The 21,354-nt window shown below is 45.7% G+C and overlaps 1 long non-coding RNA gene across 3 annotated transcripts in view; it reads left to right on the top strand.

The window, feature by feature from the left end:
- The window catches only part of LOC108301449, a 165,384-nt gene that overhangs the window by 140,169 nt on the left and 3,861 nt on the right, over window positions 1–21,354 (top strand). For all 3 annotated transcript variants that reach the window (XR_005199462.1, XR_005199463.1, XR_005199464.1), the window contains exon 2: window positions 17,246–17,389. This is a non-coding gene — a long non-coding RNA (uncharacterized LOC108301449). The remainder of the gene's footprint in view (window positions 1–17,245; window positions 17,390–21,354) is intronic.

Here is a 21,354-nt window from a genome sequence, read left to right as displayed (position 1 = left end):
ATTATCTTTTCTGATTATCAAAATAACAAGTAGACATTGTAGAAAATTTGGAAATTTAGAAGAGTGTACAAAAGAAAATGATAACCACTCTACTTCTGGAATTTAACCATGCAGGAATAACATATTAACTTTTAACTCTCTCTCTCTCTCTGTCTCTGTGTGTGTGTGTGTGTGTGCGTGCGCACACCTGTGTGCTATGTACACAATTATCATGTGTTCTTGGCACTTTGCACATATTCAGTCAATGCTATGAAGTCGATACTATTATTATTTCTATTTCATGGAATAAAAAAAATTGAGGCTCAGAAAGTCTATGTAACTTGCCCAAAGTCATGTTAGCAGGCCTTTCTTCATGTAAAATGTGACTAAGCCTCACCATGGACTCTGAATCTAAGTGCACATGTGTTCCATTTGAAACTTTTAAGGTAAGCATCAAACAAGGTGTAATTCCCTCTGTGTATTACTGTAAATGAAGTTTCTTGTCTTTGACAGCTTCAGACCTCCAAAGATGACTTTACTTTCCCACTCGAGGATTAAAAGAAAGTCATGTGCTTCTGTGTGAGGCTACCATAATTGGCCCCTGCTCTACTCCTGGGGGCAAGCACTGTACCAGGATAAGTCTGTGATGAACTATGCAATGTTAATGAGGACAAATAGACCAATGCTGAGGAATTTCTGAAGGAATAGCCTTCATCAAATGGGTAATAGAGAAGAGAGATCCCAAGTCAGTGCTGGAAATCACTGGAATTTTTGCAATCTTGTCCCATTTTTCAAATTGCCATGCTTGGCGGTCTTTTAGAGACATATGTTACAAATTTGCATCTCCATGCAAATCTCATGGAGACCTTATTAAAATACAGGTTCTGACTCATTGGTTTGGGTGGGACCTACTGGGTTGTGAGCTTCTAACTAACTGGCAGGTGGGGCTGACCCTGCCGGTCCTTGGGGTGGGCTAGTTCTTTGAGAAGCAAGAGTCTGAGGCACCCCCTCTTGAAATAGTAGAAATACCATTGCTTGGCTGCCATTGCAGCCATTTGGAAACTTTAGTTAAGTAAATTATTTATGCTTGCCACAGGACTCTTTCTTTAAATGAAATCTCGAGGGGTACTTGAGTATGAAGATGAGCCCCGTGGTTGGGGACTTGCCTTGCACCTGTGTTTGCACAGCAAGACTCCTGTTTCTAATTAGTTGATGTGTTCATTTGTGGTGATTTGGTAGGAGATTGTGTAAGTCCAGAGAGGGCAAGGCTAAAGGCCACCTCGAAGCCCTTCTGTGACCCTCTTCTCTGTCACTGCTTTCGTGGAATCCCAAGACAAAAAGAAAGGCTGCTTTGTTTGAAGAATAATTGGGAGACCCAAGACCTGCCGCTGTGCCTACCTCTCATTTTCCCACCCACAGAAATGGTCCCCGAAGTATCCCATGGAAGGAGAGGTGCTGGTGGGTCAACCTGATGCCTCCTGGGTTTCAGCTCAGCTTCGCCACATGTTATCCATGTGACCTTGGTCAATTGATGGAATCATTCATGGGATTCCAGAGAAAGTTAAAAAGATAAAGTATCTAAAACACTCAACAGAGTGGCAGGTCCATATTAAGTATTCAACACGTGTGAGCTATTACCATGACTGTTCAGATTATTATTATTGCTGTTGTTAGTGCAGGGTCTCTGTGGAACGCTTGTTTGAAAGCCTTCAGTGTAGTAGCAAGAATGCAAGATGTTTAGTCAGAGGACCTGGGCTCAAGTACTGGTGGCCTGAACAAGTAGTTCATGTGAGGTTGCAGAACGCTAGTAATTGCATTTATAAAATGGGGATGTTAGCAGCTACCCTCAGAGTTATTGAAGGATTAAATGAGATAATATAGGTAAAAAGCCCATCAAAAGAAATAAAGTATCCTCTAGTCAGTTGTTGGTTTCTAAATAGATGAATTCCTAAAGATTCACCATTTACTCTGAAATATTAAATGTTGTATTGGTGCCCAATTTATGTGAATGACATAGATCTATTTTTGACATAGATCTAATTTTGAATGACATAGATCTGTTTCCCAGAATGATTGCAACATCCTTCAGGAGTCTTTAAAGGCAGGTTTTAGCAACTTAAGGAATGATTCCACCTCCACTATGTAAGCCTGGAGATAGGTATATACTTGGGCAGGTTCATGGAGGGGTTCGGCTTTTCATGTGACGAACTTGGCTATCTCTACCACTGTATGTCCCTCTGGCTGGCTACCTCATGGGAATTTCTCAGCAACTAAAGCAGAAAACTTCCTTCTGTTCTCTGGTCTTGAATTTTTCCTACCTACAGGCTTTGTCATTTTAATATTGTCTCCTTCTTTCTAATGTTTTCAAAAACTCTTCTAGCTCATGAAGGAGAGCACGTTTCTACTACAAAAAGCCTGAGTGAAGAGGCAGGGGTGGACTGTCACCTTTTGATTGGCAGTGGGAAATAAGAATGTCAGAAAATGCAGAATTTTAGAATCTAAGAATTCAGGGAACATCAGGACACTCTTATGTCAAAAGCTTCATTGCTACCTCCAGAAATATTTCAGCACAGTGCGTAGAATTAGGTTTTTCACAGAGCAGGTTAAAAACAAATAATATTTAGTGTTTTTGGAGAGTGTTGTTTGTCTGTGAAAGCAGCCAAACCTTTTCATTCAACACAGTTTCAAAGATAAACCCAATATGATAAATTAATCAGAGACTCTTGCTCTGGCTGAGGTTTTGGGGAAGCGGGGATGCTTGAAAAGGATGCTCGATTCCCCAAGGCTGTCCCTAAGAGCAACCCCCGGAGCCCTGGATGCTTCTGTTGAGTGGTGGAACTGAAGACTCTGCAGATTTCCAAGAAAACAGCATGAGTGTTGAGACGTGAGGCCCCTGTAGACTAGGTTTCTAGAGTCCACCTCAAATTGATACTATTCTTGTCATAAATCAGCATCCATCCTGCCAGTCTCAGGAGGTCCAGCAGGTAGCACTGACTCTTTTTTTTTTTTTTTTTTTTTGAGACAGGGTCTTGCTCTGTTGCCCAGGCAGGATTGCTGTGGCAGATCACAGCTCATGATAACCTCCACTTCCTGGGCTCAAGTGATCCTCCCTTCTCAGCCTCCTGAGTAGCTGGGACTACAGGCATGCACCACCATGATCGGCTAATTATTGTATTTTTGGTAAAGAAAGGGTTTCACCGTGTTGCCAAGGCTGGCCTTGAACTCCTGGGCTCAAGTGATCCACCCACCTCAGCCTCTCAAAAGTGCTGGGATTACAGGTGTGAGCCACTGTGCCTGCCCTGCCCTGAGTCTTTGGAGACATTCTTATCTGGGCTCATTCCATCTGATCAAGGTCACCCTTCCTGACTTGCATTCTTGAACATGTCCCAACTGCATATCATCATGGATTTGACAGCCTCATCTCTGATCTAGGAAGGTATTCCTTTTAATTTATTCCCATTTTTGGTATCAGTAAACTCCACCCTTCTTTGTCCTAGGTTCTGTTAGGTGATTGGGTGTGCACAATAAGAGCCCTGGAGAATACCAGTTTAGGAGACTGACCCCGTTCCGAGCCTCACAAAATCTGGAGGTAGAAGAGATAAGGAGTCAGAATTGCTTTACAACATCCAGGAAAATGTTCTTCCAACTTCTGTCTGAAAGATTCAGTAATGGGAAGCTCACTGTTCATGTGGCCACCTGCTCTTCTTGGTTGTCTGTCATTTGAGGCCACACATTTCCTCTTGTCCTTCAGGATCTCAAAGTCTACTTCATAACCAGTGTCCAGTGAGGTCACCCTTCTTGGCCTCATGGTCTTCATTGATCACGTGGTGAGGGGAGCACTGGATCAATTAGCATGTGTGAAACACCCTGAATGCCATCAGATCCCCAGCTCATTCTCATTAGTGTCACTCAGGTTGCTGCTGTGGCTGTCACTATTAGGATAATTGTCACAGCCACTCTTTCACCTTCTACCTGGCTCCTTTGTCACTGCTTGGCTTCCTTAGATTACTTGCTGGTTCTCAGACACACCATGCACCCACACAGCTCCCTGATCCATAGTTGCTCCCCTACAGGATGCCCAGGGTGCCCTTCTTCCCAGCATTTCTGCTCTCACCATGCTCCCTCTCTCCTGAAGACCTTGACTCACTCTCTGGAGCTCAGCTGCAACCCAGGTTCCCTCAGGACACCCCTAACCTCATGTGGGAGCCTGATACCTGGGGCACAGGGCCAGCTCCTGCTACTAGCAACTCTCTCATATTGAAAAATGTACTCACCTTCCCTAAGCCTCCATGTTCTTATTCTTTAAACAGAGATAAAGTGTTTGCTGTAGATTGTTGTAAATATCAAATGAAATGAGATATTTAAGTTGTATGTTGGATAACAGGCATCTTACTTGCATCAGCCATTCCCTCTTTCAAACAAATTTTTCTAGCCAATCCTCACAGCAGCCTGGGAGGCAGGGATCTTTCCTTTATAGGCAAAAACACTTAGCTTTGAGAGTGGCAGGTCCAAGGCTACCCGGTTCCTAAGGGCTTCTTTCAAACTTGAACCTAGGACTTTGGAATTTACATCTTCTGTGTTATCCACTGAAAATTTGCAAAATTATAGCTGGCCAATCTGGTAAGGTCTCAAAAAAAATCCTCAAATTAAATCAATTAGATTAAACATAACTCTGTGATACTCTGATTTTTAATTCTTATTTATTTACTTGCATTTATGTTGGGTTTTGATTGCAAGATTCTCTGGAGAAATCAACTAAAATTTTATTATGAAGCGATTTGGTTTGGCTCTGTGTCCCCACCCAAATCTCATCCCAGTTGTAATCCCCACATGTCGAGGGAGGGACCAGGTGGGAGGTGATTTAATCATGTGGGCGGTTTCCTCCATACTGTTCTCATAGTGAGGGGGTTCTCACAAGATCTGATGGTTTATTTATTTATTCATTCATTTATTTATTTGAGACAGAGTCTCAGTCTGTCACCCAGGCTGGAGTGCAGTGGCACGATCTTGGCTCACTGCAATCTCCACCTCCTAGGTTCAAGCAATTCTCCTGCCTCAGCCTCCCAAGTAGCTGGGATTACAGGCACGTGCCACCATGCCTGGCTAATTTTTTGTATTTTTATAGAGATGGTGTTTTACCATGTTAGCCAGGATGGTCTCGACCTCCTGACCTTGTGATCTGCCTGCCTCGGCCTCCCAAAGTGCTGTGATTACAGACAGGAGCCACCATGCCCAGCCCTGATTGTTTTAAAGTGGTAGTTCCCCCTGCTCACTCCCTCTTTCTCCTGCTGCCATGTAAGACGTGCTTCCCCTTCTGCCATGATGATAAGTTTCCTGATGTCTCCCCAGCCAAGTGGAACTGTGAATCAGTTAAACCTCTTTTGTTTATCAATTACCCAGTCTCAGGCATTTCTTTATAGTAGTGTGAAAACAGACTAATACATGAAAGAATAGAAGGATATAGAAAAGAAGTTGCTTTCTTGTCGCTGGGCACCAAAATGGGTTTTCTAGGTTGCTTGGCTTTTAGGGTGCCTGAGAGCCCCCTAAAGCACAGGCATTTAAAAGCCAAAAACCAAGTAGCCTCTTCTGACATAGTTATGATGATGTCTGTCTCCCAGAATCTGCGCACGGGAATAGCAGTACATAGCTCATGCTGAAAACATGCTTGCGGGTGCACAGAATGTTTTTTTGCAGCCCCACACTGTAGTTGATGCAAGCCAGCCAGCATCCCTGTGAGGCTGTGTGAGTGTGAGACTTACTGCCTCCAGCCCAGCCTGCCCATGCTGGCTGTCCAGCCTGGGTCTGCTGTTGTTCCTCACCCCTCACTTCTGAAGCCACATCAGGTGTGCTTCTGTCTTGAAGACTGCGGATCCACCTTGAACAGGAGCCAGCTCTTGTCGCGTCACTCCTGACAGATTTCTTAATTAATCTGCTCAGACTGTCAATAATGTAATTCACTGTTGATTTAGAAACTAGTTGTATGAGGACTGCTAGGGCCATTGTGGGAAAACATCTGAATAATTCAGCTAATAGTTGGGAAACTCACCCAGATTGCTGGGGCACAGGGAGGGAGCAGCTAATTCGAACGGGATGAGCTCAAGTAGGGTGATTCCAGCAAATTCCAGGGAGCAGGGAGAGGTTGTCATATTGCTAGGGGCAGCAGCTGCCTGGTTTAATTATTGTCATTTTGGTTTTTGGAAAAAAGCACATGGGCCCACACTTGCAGGCAGAGGCCATTAACACACTCTTGAAAAAACGTGGAATTTCGGTGTAAAGTATGTGATGTGGCTGATTCTACCTCCGAGCTATGCTCACGTTAATGGGGCTTATTCTAGGCATATCATATTTATAATTTCAAATAATACGACCATTAATTGAAATATGTGAGTTTAGTAATAAGTAACATCAGAGAAATGTAAAGATTACCTTTGCCCCTGGGAGATTCATAGTTGTTTGGGTATTTTCCAGGATTGTCTAGATGACTTGATATTAAGGTAATCATCCTTTATATACTTGGGGCCCATGCAGTCTATAGATGGGTGAGTCTAATGATGTGAAGAGTCTTACATAAACATAAAAACTCAATTCTATTTAGTTATGTACTTAACATTTTGTTTTTTATTGGAAATAATAAAATTATATGGAGTTGAGCTGTTATACCACATTTTTTGCCATGGTGGCTAGAGTTTTAACAACGCTTAAGTGCAGATAAGTTAGTGCTTAGATGTAAATGTTAAGAATTATGGCACTTTGGGAGGAAGTGTTAATTGGGTTGCATTTATCTGCAGAGTCACATGCTTTTCTTCTGTTTCTCTTTCCTTCTCTATTTTTCAACATCCTCACATGTGCGAGAGCACATGTATGTGCACACACACACAAACATACACACACATGCACACGCATTACCCTGTTGGCCACTTTGCTCCCAAATTTCTATCCTGAAGACCTTCAAAAAGGGAGAAATACCAGCCATATCCAACTCCAATACTTTGACACTAGTACAATCCTAGTACAGGAGAGTCGTCCTGCTTGAGATATCTTGCTTTATGTCTTAACAACATAATGGCTGATTTTATGTCTGAACTAGATTGGGAACCTTAGAGGACAGAATTGGCTTTTGGCAGCTTAGTGAACAGAGCTTCAGCAAATAATCTGTGAGTGAATCAATAGAAGAATCACAAACATGCTCTCTGTAAATGAGCTCCGGGTTTCAGATGAATATGCCCGCTATGGCCCCTGGCGCGACATGGGCACGGCAGCAGGATCAGGTGCAGGCGCACAGCACAGGGCACCCCACGGACAGTGGCTCCGATGACACAAAGGCTAGTTCCCTCTTTCTGTGCAAGCTGTGGATGGCTGGGTAACCACGGCACGGTCACCCCCACTCAGGCCTCTCCTGTCTTACTCTTCCACTGTCCTAGCTCATGGCTTGCTTAAATCTCAAAGTTATCTCATGGTCAAGATATCTGTGGGCGTTGTAGATATCACATCCATATTTCAGGGAGCAGAAAAGAGGAAGAGGGAAAAGAGTGCCACTCCCTTCCCTTCTGCTTTTATGAGGTAGCCTTTCTGAAAGCTCCCCCCTTGCCATGTCACCCCTGCATACACATTTCATCCTGTGTAGCCTTTGCCAGAGCTCAGATGGCCACATCCAGCTGGAGAGAGGGTAGCAAATGTAGCCTTTCTAGCGGAACATCAATAACATTGAGTAACATATGCCGTGTTCTAGGGAGGCGGAGGGACTGGCTATTTGGAGATATTTTGCAGGATATGTCATAATACCTAACCTATTCCTAGTGATAGCACATGCTTTCAAACAAGCAGTTATGATAGTTTTAATGAAACCACAATTTAAAGAATTCCCATATTTTATAGAGGGCCCAAGTATTTTGAATTGAGAAAATGATTTGGAAAAAAAGTATTGTGTAATGTTAACTTAAGACTAGAAAGCATCTATCTGTCACTGTCCCTGTGTAAATTCTCAGCTGCACTCAGGAAGACTGGGTGGTGACAGATGCTTTCAATGTGGGCTGGTACTGTGGCAGGTCCCTGTGTTTTCTAGCGTTAGTTATTGGGATAATGGTTTGTCTTTTATTGAACAATAGTTTGTTGTGATTTAAGGGTGTAATGCTTACATTCTCTGATCATGTATTCCCTGGGAATCTAATTTGTAAATAATTACTTGACAGAAACTGAACTGGCTGGAAAATTCTGAGTATGCAGACACAGAGGCAGGCCCCAGGGAGGGGACTTCAGCTGAAAAGCCAAGCACCTGAATGGCTTGACCACAATTTCTCATCTCAGCAGTTAGCAGCTAATAAGTCCCCTTGTTAAAAAAAAAAAAATTGTCAGGCTCCAGAAGCAATGGACACACTTAGCTGGTCATTAGCAGCCATGCCTAGAGCAGCTGGCTGAGGTGGAGTGCTAATGAGAAGATTTCCCCTTTCACCTCTCCACAACAGAGAATGTGGGAAGGATAGTGTTTTTCTTTCTGTGTGCAGATCCAGGGGTCTAGGGCAAGAGGGTTGCTATGGACTGAATGTTTGTGTCTCTGCAATTCCTATACTAAGCCCTAACCTCCTGTGTGGCTGTATTTGGAGATGGGGCCCCTAAGGAAGTAATTAAGGTTAAGTGAGTCATAGGGGTGGGGCCCTGACTTAGTAGGATTTGTGTCTTTACAAGAAGAGACAGCAGAGAGCTCCCTGCTTCTCTCTTCATGTGCACAATTCTGACCGTGTGGAGACATAGCCAGCAGGTGGCTGTCACCAGAAGCCAACCCTGCTGGACTTTGACCTTAAACTTCCAATCTCCAAAACTGTGAGAAATATGTTTCTGGTCTCCTCACCTGCTCTGCCCTCAGCAGGTGGGCCCACGTCTTCTGCCTTTCACAGGCCCATTCATTCTCTGGATTTTCCATTTCAGCAGTGCCTGAGCTTCTACTGGGATTCAACACTGGCTGCACTTACGGAGACAGCAGACAAAAGATGGAAACAGCCTCCACTGGCACAGGGACCAGGGGTGGCGCAAATGGAGGGGCAAAGCTGGTATTAGTTAACTCGTATGTAGCACTGACTATAGGCCCGTGTTCTAAACACTCAGTGCACACGAAATCATTCAAGGCTCAAAATAACCCTCAGAGGGAGGAGGGAGAGGCTGCTGTTATCCTCATGCTACAGGGAAAGAAGAGGCTTAGGGGTATGATGTGGCTTTTCCAAGGACACAAAGGCAGTGAGTGGCAGAGCCAGGGATCACACCTAGACCATCTGCATCAGGCCCTGTGCTCAGCCAGGTGCCATAAAACCTTCTCACCAGCATCCAGTGGACAGGTGCTTCTGTGGCTACAGCCCAGGATCCCACTGCCTCTGACTTCAGGGGCCAGCAAAAATATCCCAGGGGAAGTCAAATCTAAGTGAAGATCTGAAAGGCTCGCCTGTCATAAAGAACAAGAGAAGGTGCTTCCAGGCAGCGGAGGCAGGGGAGTCCTGGGGTTCTGTGAATGTAGAGGGCAGGAGGTGGGGCTGAGAGGACTCAGGGAATGGGCAGGGGGTCCACACTGCAGGGGGTCCACACTGCAGGGGGAATGAAGAACCACAGAGCACCATCACAGGGTTCAATCAGGGGAATGGTGAGGTCACACCTGCCTTTTAGAAAGATTCACGCAGCCACCCTATGGAGTATGGGTTGAAAGGGGGGTGCAATGGGAGGAGTAGCCACTGCTTTTGAGGCAGGGAGACTGTGCAGAAGCATGGAGTCGTATTCCTGTAGATGCAATGGTAACTCGAGCCACAGCTGCAGAGGTGAGTGAAGGAACACCTGGGAGTGTGCAAGCTCGCTTGTGTCAGTTCGTGAGAGCTCATTATTACTTTGAGAAATTGGGAAGCTGATTATTAAACAGCCATTATTAAACATTAAATTTGAAAAATTTACAACAAAACAAACGATAGCAGAAGCCAAGATGCCAACTACTCAAATTCATCACTTCCTAATTCCTTTGCTATGGTCTGTTTTCCTGAAGGTACGTATGCCCCTTCCGTCTGTAGGTGGCTGCTGCCCCTCTCTTCCAGTCTCTGTGTTCAGTGAAGTAATGTTGGTCTCCACTGGTAACTTAAAATTTGCTATTCTTAGGTGGCAGTGTTTACAACAAGGAAATTGGCAAACATTGCAAATGAAATTTTGTTTTTTAATTCAGCACACCTCTGGATGAGCCGCTGCACTCTAGAGATAGAGCACATGGAAGAACCCCATTTATCCTTCCAGGATCCATCCCAGAAGCCTCCTCTAGCCTCAGCCGGCAGCCTGTCTCCCCTGCAGAGCCTCCTAGCCTGTGCTGCACTTCCCTCTCGTCACTGTTGCTGGTGTCAGCCTTTCTCTCATTCTGCAGGGTTCTTGATGGCAGAAACTGTGCCTCATTCATCTATAGAATAGAGGTAGCGCCGATTTGGGGCTCCTTATGCCCTTTGAAATGAATGGGCAAGTGACCGGGGGAGTGAGACGGCTTTGCTTTCTGGCCTTTGTCTCTGTTCTGCCTTTTTTGGGTGCCGTCTCTCACTTACTGGGTAGGACACTTCAATCGTGGTAAACCCTGGGCTGCACTCAGCCTCTGAAGCAGCTTGGTTGGCTGATGTGATGTTTTACATAAATGTCTGTGCAGCTTGATGCCGAAATGTCTACTGAGAAACTACTTCAAAGGGGCTACTTTTGAAAGAAACTTCTTTGAAAATGTCTTGATAGTTAGCTGGGCCAAGGAAAATGTACCCACTAGCAAGGACCAATACATCAAAGGCATGCTGAAGGACAATTTGAAAAAGGAGCATCACGTGCCCGGATCACCTTGGGGGAAGTTGTCTTTGAAACTGATCTAAATCAAGGGCAATAGGGCACAAGGACATCAGATTTGTTTGAAGAAAACAGCATCCTGTTAGTCTTGGAAAATAATTGCACAAGGCCACCAAAGTGCCACTTCCTCCCTTCCTCCCACACATCCTCCTGCCACATAAGCCTCTGTGCATCAGAGATCTTTCCAGGCCTGTTTCTGCCTGGGGTGTCACTTTGGTTAACCATTTGAGGGCAAATGCTTGAAACATTGATAAGAGGGTTAGTTACAAAGACACCCGACTTCTGTTTACTTGTGGGGGGCCCCCTTCTCTGGGGCCCAGTCCCCCAGGCTTGCCTTGGTAAATTTCCAGACCCCAGCAGTCAAGAGATCTGAGCTCGAGGAGAGTCCCCCCCCTCCCATGAGAGCCAAGCCTTTGCCACCATCTGCAAGCTTAAGTCGCTCATTCAGCTTGCTTGTCTCTCGCAGCTGCCGGGAAGTCAGAGTAAATCACGGGAAGTCACCAGGGTGCTGAGCTGGGGTGCTTGTCGTTCTCCACGCCACTTCCAGTTTAAGTCCCCTTGTATTTTACAGGAGGAACCCCAGGCCTAGCAAATGGTGGGAGGCTTGACCAGGCCACACATAGGCATGCACTTACTGCAGGACTTGCGAGTGGGATCCTGTGCTCTCCTGCTGTGAATGACATCTGCCTTTCTCAGCACCTCTTCATTATTAGCCCGTGTCAGGTGTGTAATCTAATAATAGGAGATGATTGCCACCCATTTTGCTACAAATTTCCATCCAGGGAATGCAGACATGCCCAGCCACTCCCACCCTATCACCACTACACGCCCTCCGCCACTGGGTTTCAGATGGGGTAAAAGTCACCCTCTTCCAACATAGCCATGTCAACCAAGTGGCTGTTCTCTCCTGTCATCATTTAACGCACAGCACTATAAGATCAGAGCGTGCATACGTCCTCCTTTCCGTAACTGTATGTTAATATGCAAATAATATTAACAGTAATAACAATATACATAGCACTGATGACGTGCCAGGGGTTATTCGAAGTGGCTCGCATGTTACCTCTTGTAATCCTGACAATTCTGTGAGGTCGATACTATTATTATCCCATTTTCATGTAAGGAAACGGAGATGCAGAGAGGTTAAGTAATTTGCCCAAGGTCTCATAGCTAGTAATCGACAGAGCCAGAATTTAAACACAAGTAGTCCAGTTTCAAAATCCATGTATGTGTTGACACATATGCTTTACAGTGTGAAATTCTCAAAACTACATGTGTCCCGTATGTTAGGGTGAAAGAAAGGATTGTCAGGGCTCTGATGTGCTAACTTCAGGCTCTATCCCATTGTACTGTCATACGCCTGACCTCAGACCCAGTCACTTGTCCTAGGAGGCTGGGAGCAAAGCAGACCAGGCACAGACATCCTGCCCGGGCCCTGGCCAGGGGTTTCAGTCCCCAGCTGGGTCTTCCCACCTCCCAGGTTCCTGCTGCAGCGTCTTCCTTTGTGCTCTGGCCATCACTGCAGCTGTGTTAAAAACCTGTTCCCTCTGCATGCTATATACGCTGGATCCTGTTGGCTGTCCTAGAGGGTCTGGACTGACACAGATCTCAGCTTTCCTTTTCAGAACACTGCGCCCTTCTCCCAGGTCACTAGTCCTGGTCAGCTTCTCGGCTGTTTCCCAGGGGAAGCTGATTATTTACAGGACAGGACCTTCCAAAACATGTCCTGGTGGACCAGAAGTGACCCACATCAGCACTCGCTGCCTTGTTTTCATGCTGGGTCATTTAACTGGGGGGCCGAAGACATAGACACAGAACTCAGAATTGCAATGCCTTCCAGTAAGTACCTAGAAGGGTGCCTGCCTCTTGAGGGGGGCACGGCCTGAGAATATCCCTGTCTTCCCGCCATGCTGTGAGTGAGTTCCACTGTTCCCTCAGTCTGGCAACAGACGGCCCTCAGTAAGAGTGTATTGGATAAATGCATTCCTGGGTCAACCCCACCTTCGCAGTTTTGCTCATTTAGTTAGTCTTTTGTTGAACTTGCATTGTTCACCAACTGTGTGCTAAGTACAGAAAGTACAGATACCAAGTAGATACACACTCAGCCTCAAAGAAATTTCATTCCAACAGGGGACGTGGAAATATACACAGATCATCATCTTGCAACGAGGTGAAGGCAGCAATGGAGACAAAACAGGCATTCAGGAGAGCCAGGGCACAGTGTGTGGGGTAGAGGAGGGGTCACGGAAGACCCTTCCTAGGAGGAGAGGGACTGAGAAGTCACCCTGAGGCCGAAAAGCCAGCGAGTAGGGCCCTGAGGTCGGCAGGAGATTGCACTCCGAGTCTGCAGGCCAACTTTCTGTGACTGTGCTGCTTCTTGAAGCACCAATTTCCCACCAAAGCGTCTCTCTTTGGCTTCTGGGAAATCACTTGAAATCACTCGGACAAGGGGGAAGAACAGACCTCCTGAAGTTGACCACCTGCGTCCCTTCCTTTCTCTCCCTTCTTTCTGCCTTTCTTTTCACTTGTCGGCAACGTTCGAGTGGGCTCAGGAAAGTGGAACTGCTTCTCCACCCAGAGCCCCACAGAGCCCAGGTTCCAATTACCGTAATGGATTCTAAAGCCTTCTCCTAATGGAAGCCATTTCACCACCAAAGGGTGGGCTGTGATCATCGCAGGTTCTTCCTAAGGCAAAGTGGGCCTTTAGTGCAAGTTTCAAATGCAGTCCTCAGATAGGACCCTTTTAAAGGGCCTTTAAAGTGCAGATGGCCTCCGGAATAGGTTTCAGGCTCCATGTAAAACAGAAGCCACTCAGAAACACGGAAGCCTGCCTGCATACATCCTCCTACCCACCACAAGGGTGCAGAGCCAGTGCATAAGCCTGAAGGGTTGCCTGTGTCTTTATACTCTGATGATTGGAAGGGCAGGAGCTCAGGTGAGTCCCTTCTGAATCTGGGTTCTTGGGTAACAAGCCCACAGAGAAGATAAAACCAAATGGGACCTGGATTTCTCATTTGGTCCAAACTCTTGATTCAATTCAGGAAGCTGCAGCTGGGGGAAGTTAAAAGAGGTTCCTGTGAGTGGCAAAACGAAGACCCAGTGCCTTGCCTCACAGCCAGTGTTTTCGCCACTACCTTGCATTCAGTGGCTTCAGAGAGAACTTTTAGTATAATTTACCAACACTTAAAATCACCTATGTGCCAAGCATCATACTGGGTGTTGTGGGGCTTCACCAGCAAGGGGTGTAGGGCCTTGGCTGTATGTGTATTACTACAGTTTCGGGGGACGTGGTTCCCGTGCATTACATTCGCACACAGTGCTGAGTGGCATATCGCTAATAGAGACGTACAGGTAGCTATACACTCCAAAATGTTCCTTTGAAAAAGAAAATTGGAGCCAGGGCAAACATGTCATGCTGAGTGATGGGTACAGAAGTAGTAGGGACTTCCTGGTAAACACTGTCTCTGGAAATATACCAGAATCAATCACTTTTAATATTATTATTCCAGCTATACCTTTGACAATTGTTCCTAAATTTTGTTTCTAAAGAAAACAAGAGATTTGAGTTGCTTTTTCTCCTTCTTTCTCATTTTCCTAGAATGGGCAGTGCTGCTTAAAGTGGTGAATACACACACACACACACACACTCACACACACACATATACATACATACACACATGTGCACACACATGCACACACACATACGTACATGCACACACATACACACATACACATATACACACATCCATACACAAACACACATACACACACATATACACACACACACACATATTTAGAATTTTTCTTTTCAACATAGAGAATTCGGCACTATAAACTCTCCTTCAGTTAGATTATATACAAGTGTTGACTTTCAATTCATACCTCTGATATGAGTCACTGAGTGCTCCAATTCTTAATTTATTTGTGCTGTTTTCAGTAAAATGCATTGAATGTGGAGTTATCCAACTGTGGTGTGGTGCCTTGCTGCCTCTGATACAGGACTGATGAAATCTGAGTGCTTGGCACTATCTTACAGGAATGGAAAAATCAGATTTGGCCTGTAGCCAGCTTTCTACCTTCTCTGGAACATGGACAGAACATCTGGGAAAACACTCAACTCGCTACCCACAGCCCCAGACATTCCCATATCACCTCATCTCTCAGAACCTGCCTCCACACTGTGAACTGGCCTCCTGTACCGCTTACGTAGCTGACCATGGTCGCAAGCTTGCTTTAACATCTTGTCTTTGTCTTAGAGGTGTTATACAGAATCATGGCTCAATTTTTCAGAGCTCACAACAAAATCACGTTATCTATTTCTAAATCAAAGTTCAGATTTACAGAATTCCCTAGTTACTGTATCTTCTGCTTCTCTTTTGGAGAAATTGTCTTTCAAGATCTCCAGAGCTGAGAGTTTTAAGCCCCTCCGGGAGAGGCTTCAGGGGTTCTCTGAATCCTCATTCACACTCTGTATAAATTTCTCCATGTTTACAATCCTTTGTCTATATTTCTGGAGAGAAGGTTCACATGTTTATCAGATACTCAGTGACCTAAGGCCTCACATGGGTTAAAAAATCTGTTTCAGTGAGATTTCCCATGATTTTGAAAGTAGAAAATAGCTGAGATAGTGCTTAATTGAAACTCTCATTTGACATATAGGGAAACTGAAGCCCATAGAGATGCAATTTTTTTTTTCCCTCAGGTCAATGCAACAAGATAGTGACAACACAGTGTGGGAGTCCAGACGCAGAAATTTGATTTGTTTAAACTTGTAAATATATTCCATTGTTCCTTAGCTCACCTAAGACTGACTTCTGGGAAGCCTGGTAATCTGTGCACAGGGAGTAAGGATGTTAAATGTCTTTTGGAAGAACTGTTTTTCTCCTTTGCTTTTTTGATAATTTACTCTGGCAGCTGGTAGGTGTTTTATCCCCAGACTTGTAAAGAAAATCTGTTGACGCTGTTAAAGTCTTTGCCCATGCAAATACCCAGTGCTGATCTTCTTGGCCATCAGGGACCGTCGCATGGGGGGCATTGCTCCATTGTGCCTGTGTGCACGCTTCCAGGCACGTGTGGAAGTGTGCGCTTGCTAATGTAATTGCAAAGCAAGCTGCAAATGCCCATAATAGGGAATCAAGAGAAAAGTCTTAAGTTAGACTTTTGTTTAGCACTTGGCTTCCTAGAGGTTTGTAAAGAAGGTGTCTGTTTAGGGAAAGCCTTATTAAGCCTGGATGGTTGCCCTTAGCAAATCAAAGTGTTGACTAAACCTTGGTCTCTGTTGTGAAATGTAAGTCTAGTGAAATTCAAATACATTGTAAATGTACTAATCAGCTGTAATCAAAGAAGAGGGGCATAAACACTCCCAGAGGGTGGCACCCCATGAGAACAACTGATGGGGTGACTTGGGAGGCCCTGGGTGACTCTCTGGAGAGTTAAGGACGTCCATGGCCATCCCTGCTCCAGCATCAGCCTGTGTTTGTATGAAAGTACAGGCTCCAAAACAGCCTGGAAGACAGCTCAGAGAACACCCGGAGTGAAACTTGTATTTTACCAAAAAACGAAACCAAGGTCCCTAGAGAAATGGCTTTGCTCAGGCTTCACTCTGTGGGTCAATGGCAGATCAGAGACGAGGGCCCCACACCCCGGTGTCTAGCCAGGGATATGGCCCTGGCACTGTGTTGCTCAGTTATGTTGGGCTGCCTGGGGGATATCACAGAAAAAGCCCCTGGAGGACACATGTGTTCATCATCTGCTCAAAACTGCACAGCAGGTGGATGGTGACATTGACACCATCACAAAAATAACAGATGCATGGAGGGCAATGTGCTAAGCACTTAATGGGAATTATCTTAGTAAGTCTTCACAACACTATGATGAAGTAGGTAGCATTATTGTAATAGTCATTTTACAGATGAGGACACGGAGGTTCTGGGAGGTTAAGAAACTTGCTCAAGTGTAATTAGTACGTGGCCCAGCTGGAATTCCAAAGCAAGGATTTGTAAAGATTATGCTACACAAAACTCCCACTGCACCTGTTTATTTGTTTTTGTTTTTCCTATAGAGCATACCTACCTTTTCTTGTCTCAGGGAGTGTGATGTGTGAAGGACTTTGGTTCTCATTGGCCAGAGACGCCAAATCCATCTCAGTCTGAAGTCCTAGGGTCTGAGCTTCCCTAGGTGTGTGGAGTCCCTGCTAGGCAGGACGCAGTTTGACTGACATGTTTCTTTTCCTTCATTTTCTCCTATTTAGCCACCTGCTTTTCCTGATATCCTCTTTTAAGAGGGTGTTAGGGCCCTGGGCCAGAGGCCTTTTACAGCAACCCCAAAATTGCCTTGCAGCAATCTGACAATTATTTTTTTACAATAATTTGCATCTTATTTCTAAATACAGTAACAATTTGGGGTCTTTTGTCTTCTTTTCCTGTTTCAGCTCACCATCACTCAGTTTGGATTTTGTTGTGTGAAGTTCCCTGACTCCTGGCCTACTTCTATCCACCGTTCATTCATGGGACAAACAGTAACTGTACACCTACCTCCTAGAGCCTCCTATGACAAAGGCACCCTATGGCTCAGAGTAAGTTGTCTTTCCTTTTTTTTTTTTTTGACTGTTAACAACACAAATCAAGCGCCAGTAACTATCTTGGTTGAGACACAGCTTTCCATATGCTTGTCGATAACTTGCTGGTGTGTGACTTTAGTACTCACCATGTCCCTACCTTGCCCGCCCATCCTGCCCTCGAGGGGACACATGGATCCTCTCTGGAAAGATCCGGGGTTGGCAGAAAAGGAAGATTCCCTTCTTGACTTGTGGTATGGCCTCTATGCCAGGCCCCGTGCTGGGCCCTGGGGATGGAGTAGGGAGCAAGGCTCAGCCCTGGCCTCTGGACAGCCTGGACTGGCTCTCTGCATTTCACATTTGATTTTTAACAACGGCAGGAGGGGATGAACCATGGAGAGGAACAGAAACCAGAGATCTGGGCTTGCAGGACCCTCCCTGTTAACCTCGACACGGCCCCCTGTGTCCTTTTGGTTTCCTGTCCCTCACCACAAGAAGCAGTGTTCAAATTGGTTTCTAGCTGGTTCTGAAGTAGCCGTGTTTGGGTGGGTCTGGTGCATGCTGGCTCAGCTGGGAACATGCTGGTGTTTGGAGGTTGTTGTGCAAGCCTGAGGCCCCACTCCCTGCACAAGGTCAGGGTGTCCTGGTGGGCCTCGTTCTGCTTTGCGATGGCAGTGGCCCTCCAAGACGGTCAAGCCTAACCATGTAAATTACCATATACATGACCATGGTGAGTATGAATGACTCAATGAATAATTTCATTTATTTATTTAACACCTTTTGGGTGGCACCGTGCTACGCATTGAGGGTCTAGGGTGTGTAAGGCACTAGTACAACCTTTGAGATATTTTTGAGTGGTGGTGCAAAGAATGTGGTACAAAAAGATGAATGAGGCTGGATGCGGTGGCTCATGCCTGTAATCACAGGGCTTTGGGAGGCCAAGTGGGGAGGATCGCTTGAGGCCAGGAGTTTGAGACCAGCCTGGTCAACATAGCAAGACTCCATTTCTACATGAAAAATAAACAACAACCACCCATGAACAAGAATCAAGGAGTGCAGGGAAGGAAGTGGATGGCTCTGAACACACTGTGATGCTGGTGCGCCGAGGGGTCTCCTCTCACTGGGATTTCTTTGTTCCCTTTGATATTCCTCCCATTGTCTGCTCTTCCCTAGGTAAGGGGTGTGAGAGCAAAAAGACAAGCAGTCCTATTTCGGCTGCAGTGAGCACTGGGATGCTCTGCCCAGGCCTCCCTCTTGCTACAGGGACAGCTGATGTTGGTCATGGCAGAGCGTGCACTGGACACCCTGTCCTGCTGCAGGGAATGGCCTCATTTCAGGTCATGTCCCCCAGGCTCTGAAACTGAGGAAGAAATACAAAGGCTCAGCCCTCTTACTTCGACTTGGGACAACTCTGATGGGCCATCCCAGCCTGAGAGTGCTGCTTAGGATTGGCTGGGGGTGGCTCCGATTATAACCTTATCGCAGTCAGCTTCACTTTCTGCAGGATCCTGCCTTTCTCACTTCCTTACTGGAGAATCTCCCAAGAACACCCCCGATCAACCCTCGGCATGCAAGTTTTCATCTCAGACTGTTTCCAGGAAGCCTCTTAGGCAGCTGATACTGGACATGGTTGTGAGTTGTAGACCCTAATGAAAAATTGGAGAGGAAGCAGGTGTCCGACTGATGGAATGATAAGCAGAAGGCCTGTGGGCTTGAGTGGCTGAGGCTGAGGCTACTGAGTGTTGAAGAGAGAGCGGTAGAGGTGCAGGATGACTCACCACTGGTTTCAGACAAACTGTGAAAGCCAGAGCACTTCCTTGGCAGCATTTGAGAAAACCCTGATGAGCTGCAGCTGAAAGGCAGGTCGGCTGGAGGACCAGTCTGAAGCCTGAGCAGGTTAAGTTCTCAGTTCTTCAGGGACAGGGGTAATGGGAAAGAGGTGAGACCTGACACTTAGGGTGGGAGCCCTGGACAGTTGGGAACCCTGAACACTTATATGCCCCAGAGTCCCTAGGCCTGCAGAAACAGCCTGCTTCTCATGCCATGTAGAAGACTGTAGACGCTCCTTTTCTGAAGATCATGCAGAGGTCTCAAATGAGGTAGGTCTCAAATTTGACAGGTCAAATTGCTTGACCTGTCAGGATCTACCCTCAACTTTCCTTTTGGCAAAACCAGATGAATAAAAAGAACCAAATCCCAGCACAACCCGATTGTGGATGAGCTGGGCTGGCTTGGGCAAAAGGAGATATCAGGTGAAGGAGCTGTGGGGTTGAGCTAATATTTCCCAGAGGACCTGGGAACATATTCATGGGATTAGATCAAAGAGTGTAGATATAAAATCGAATAAGGTTGAGTTTATCGAGAGGGAGCACTCTAGGTGGTAAAGGAGTAAGCATCTTGGTCAAGATTCCTGGAGAAAATGCTGAGACTCAACTCAGATGATGCTTAAAAGCCTAGAGAAAGCAGTAACCCACACTAAAGCAGATGGTGGCGGGAAGGACCAAATGGCTTAGAGAAGCAGGTATGCTGGAGTAGACATGCTAGCACCCACAGTGCTGACTATCTTCCCGAGATGGCCTGGAGGACTTCCCATGTACAAAGGAATGCACTGGTGAGAGTGGCCCCGAAGTCACCGAGCTCAGGAATGGCTGTGCTCTATATGCCAGAGACCATGCATGACAGGTGATGAAATCACAGAACTGACTCCTGGTAGCAACGGGAAAGACAGGATTCTGGGATGAGAAAGGCCAGGTGTTGTACTCACCATTGGATACCAGGCAGAGGCCATGATCACAACGAGAGGCGAGATCAGTGGGGCACCCAGGGGTCCATGCCCTGCAGAGAGCTCCTAATAGGCTCATTGCTTTAGAAGGGAGATAGATAGGCACTCAAGGCCATGCTTAATTTCTACGAGAAAGCAAGTGTGGATTACCAAGAGGCACAATAGTCAGGATCTCTTGCCTAGTTTCTTGAATTGAGCTAATTCTCAGCCCCAGAATCTGTTGACTGAAGGAGAAAGCAGAGCACCTCACAGGAAGATGGTACCACATTACAGCAGGTGAATTCAGCAGTAATTCACCAAGTTCTTTCCTAAAGGTATCTAGGACATTTATTCAGGCAAATGCACCCTGGGGAAAGAGGAATGCTTTAGCTTCTCAAGGACTATTAAACTATCATTGATATTTGGAGACCCAGGATGCTACCATAGCCCTCTATTAGACCGGAGACCAGGAAGGCAAGGTAATAAATGGAATCTTGGTTCAAACCTAGCTCACTTTCCTCATTTCCCTGGTCCTCTGGTATAATAGGAGTGAATATACTTGGTCATTGGAAGAACCTGTGCATTCGCTTCTGGACTTAGAATAAAAGATGTTGTAGTGGGTTAGGCCTCCTCCCCTATGAGATCGCAAACCACAGACATGACCACATCTTGTGTTGATGGCAGGAATGTCAGAGATGAGTGTTACCCTCAAAGACTTAAAGGATGCAGGGACTGTGGTCCTTGCCATAGCTCATTTAATTCACGAGGCTGCTCCAGACACAGACCTGGAGGGCCATGGTGGGGGACAGTGAACATCCATACAGTGAGTCAAGTCATAGCCCCACCTGCAGTGGCTGTGCCAAACGTGGAACTTTTGCTAGAGAAGATTAAATGGAGCCTATGGCCTCTCTGAGGAAGCTGTTGACTTGGTGAACTGTGTTATTTGTCACCCTGGAACAAAGGAGGATCAGAAGCAGTTCACACTGACTTGGAACAAAGGATACTCTCATGGTCCCACTCAAGGTCCATGTTAATTCTCTCACTTTTGTTGCTTAAAAAAATTTATGGTTTTTGTTGCATATTTGTTTCTAAAACAGACTCCTCATATAATAAACAAAATCATAACATTTTGATAATGGTAGAGATTGAATCATGTATTATAGTTTGTTGATTTTATATTTTTGAATGCATCTTTAGTTTTTAAATAAGGCAAATTTCGGAT

The sequence above is a fragment of the Cebus imitator genome, unplaced genomic scaffold (genome assembly GCF_001604975.1).
Source record: "Cebus imitator isolate Cc_AM_T3 unplaced genomic scaffold, Cebus_imitator-1.0 Scaffold1, whole genome shotgun sequence".
In the NCBI taxonomy this organism is placed as follows: domain Eukaryota; kingdom Metazoa; phylum Chordata; class Mammalia; order Primates; family Cebidae; genus Cebus; species Cebus imitator.
The sequence above is the reverse complement of the archived record's forward strand: the minus strand, read 5'-3'. Positions and strand labels throughout refer to the sequence as shown.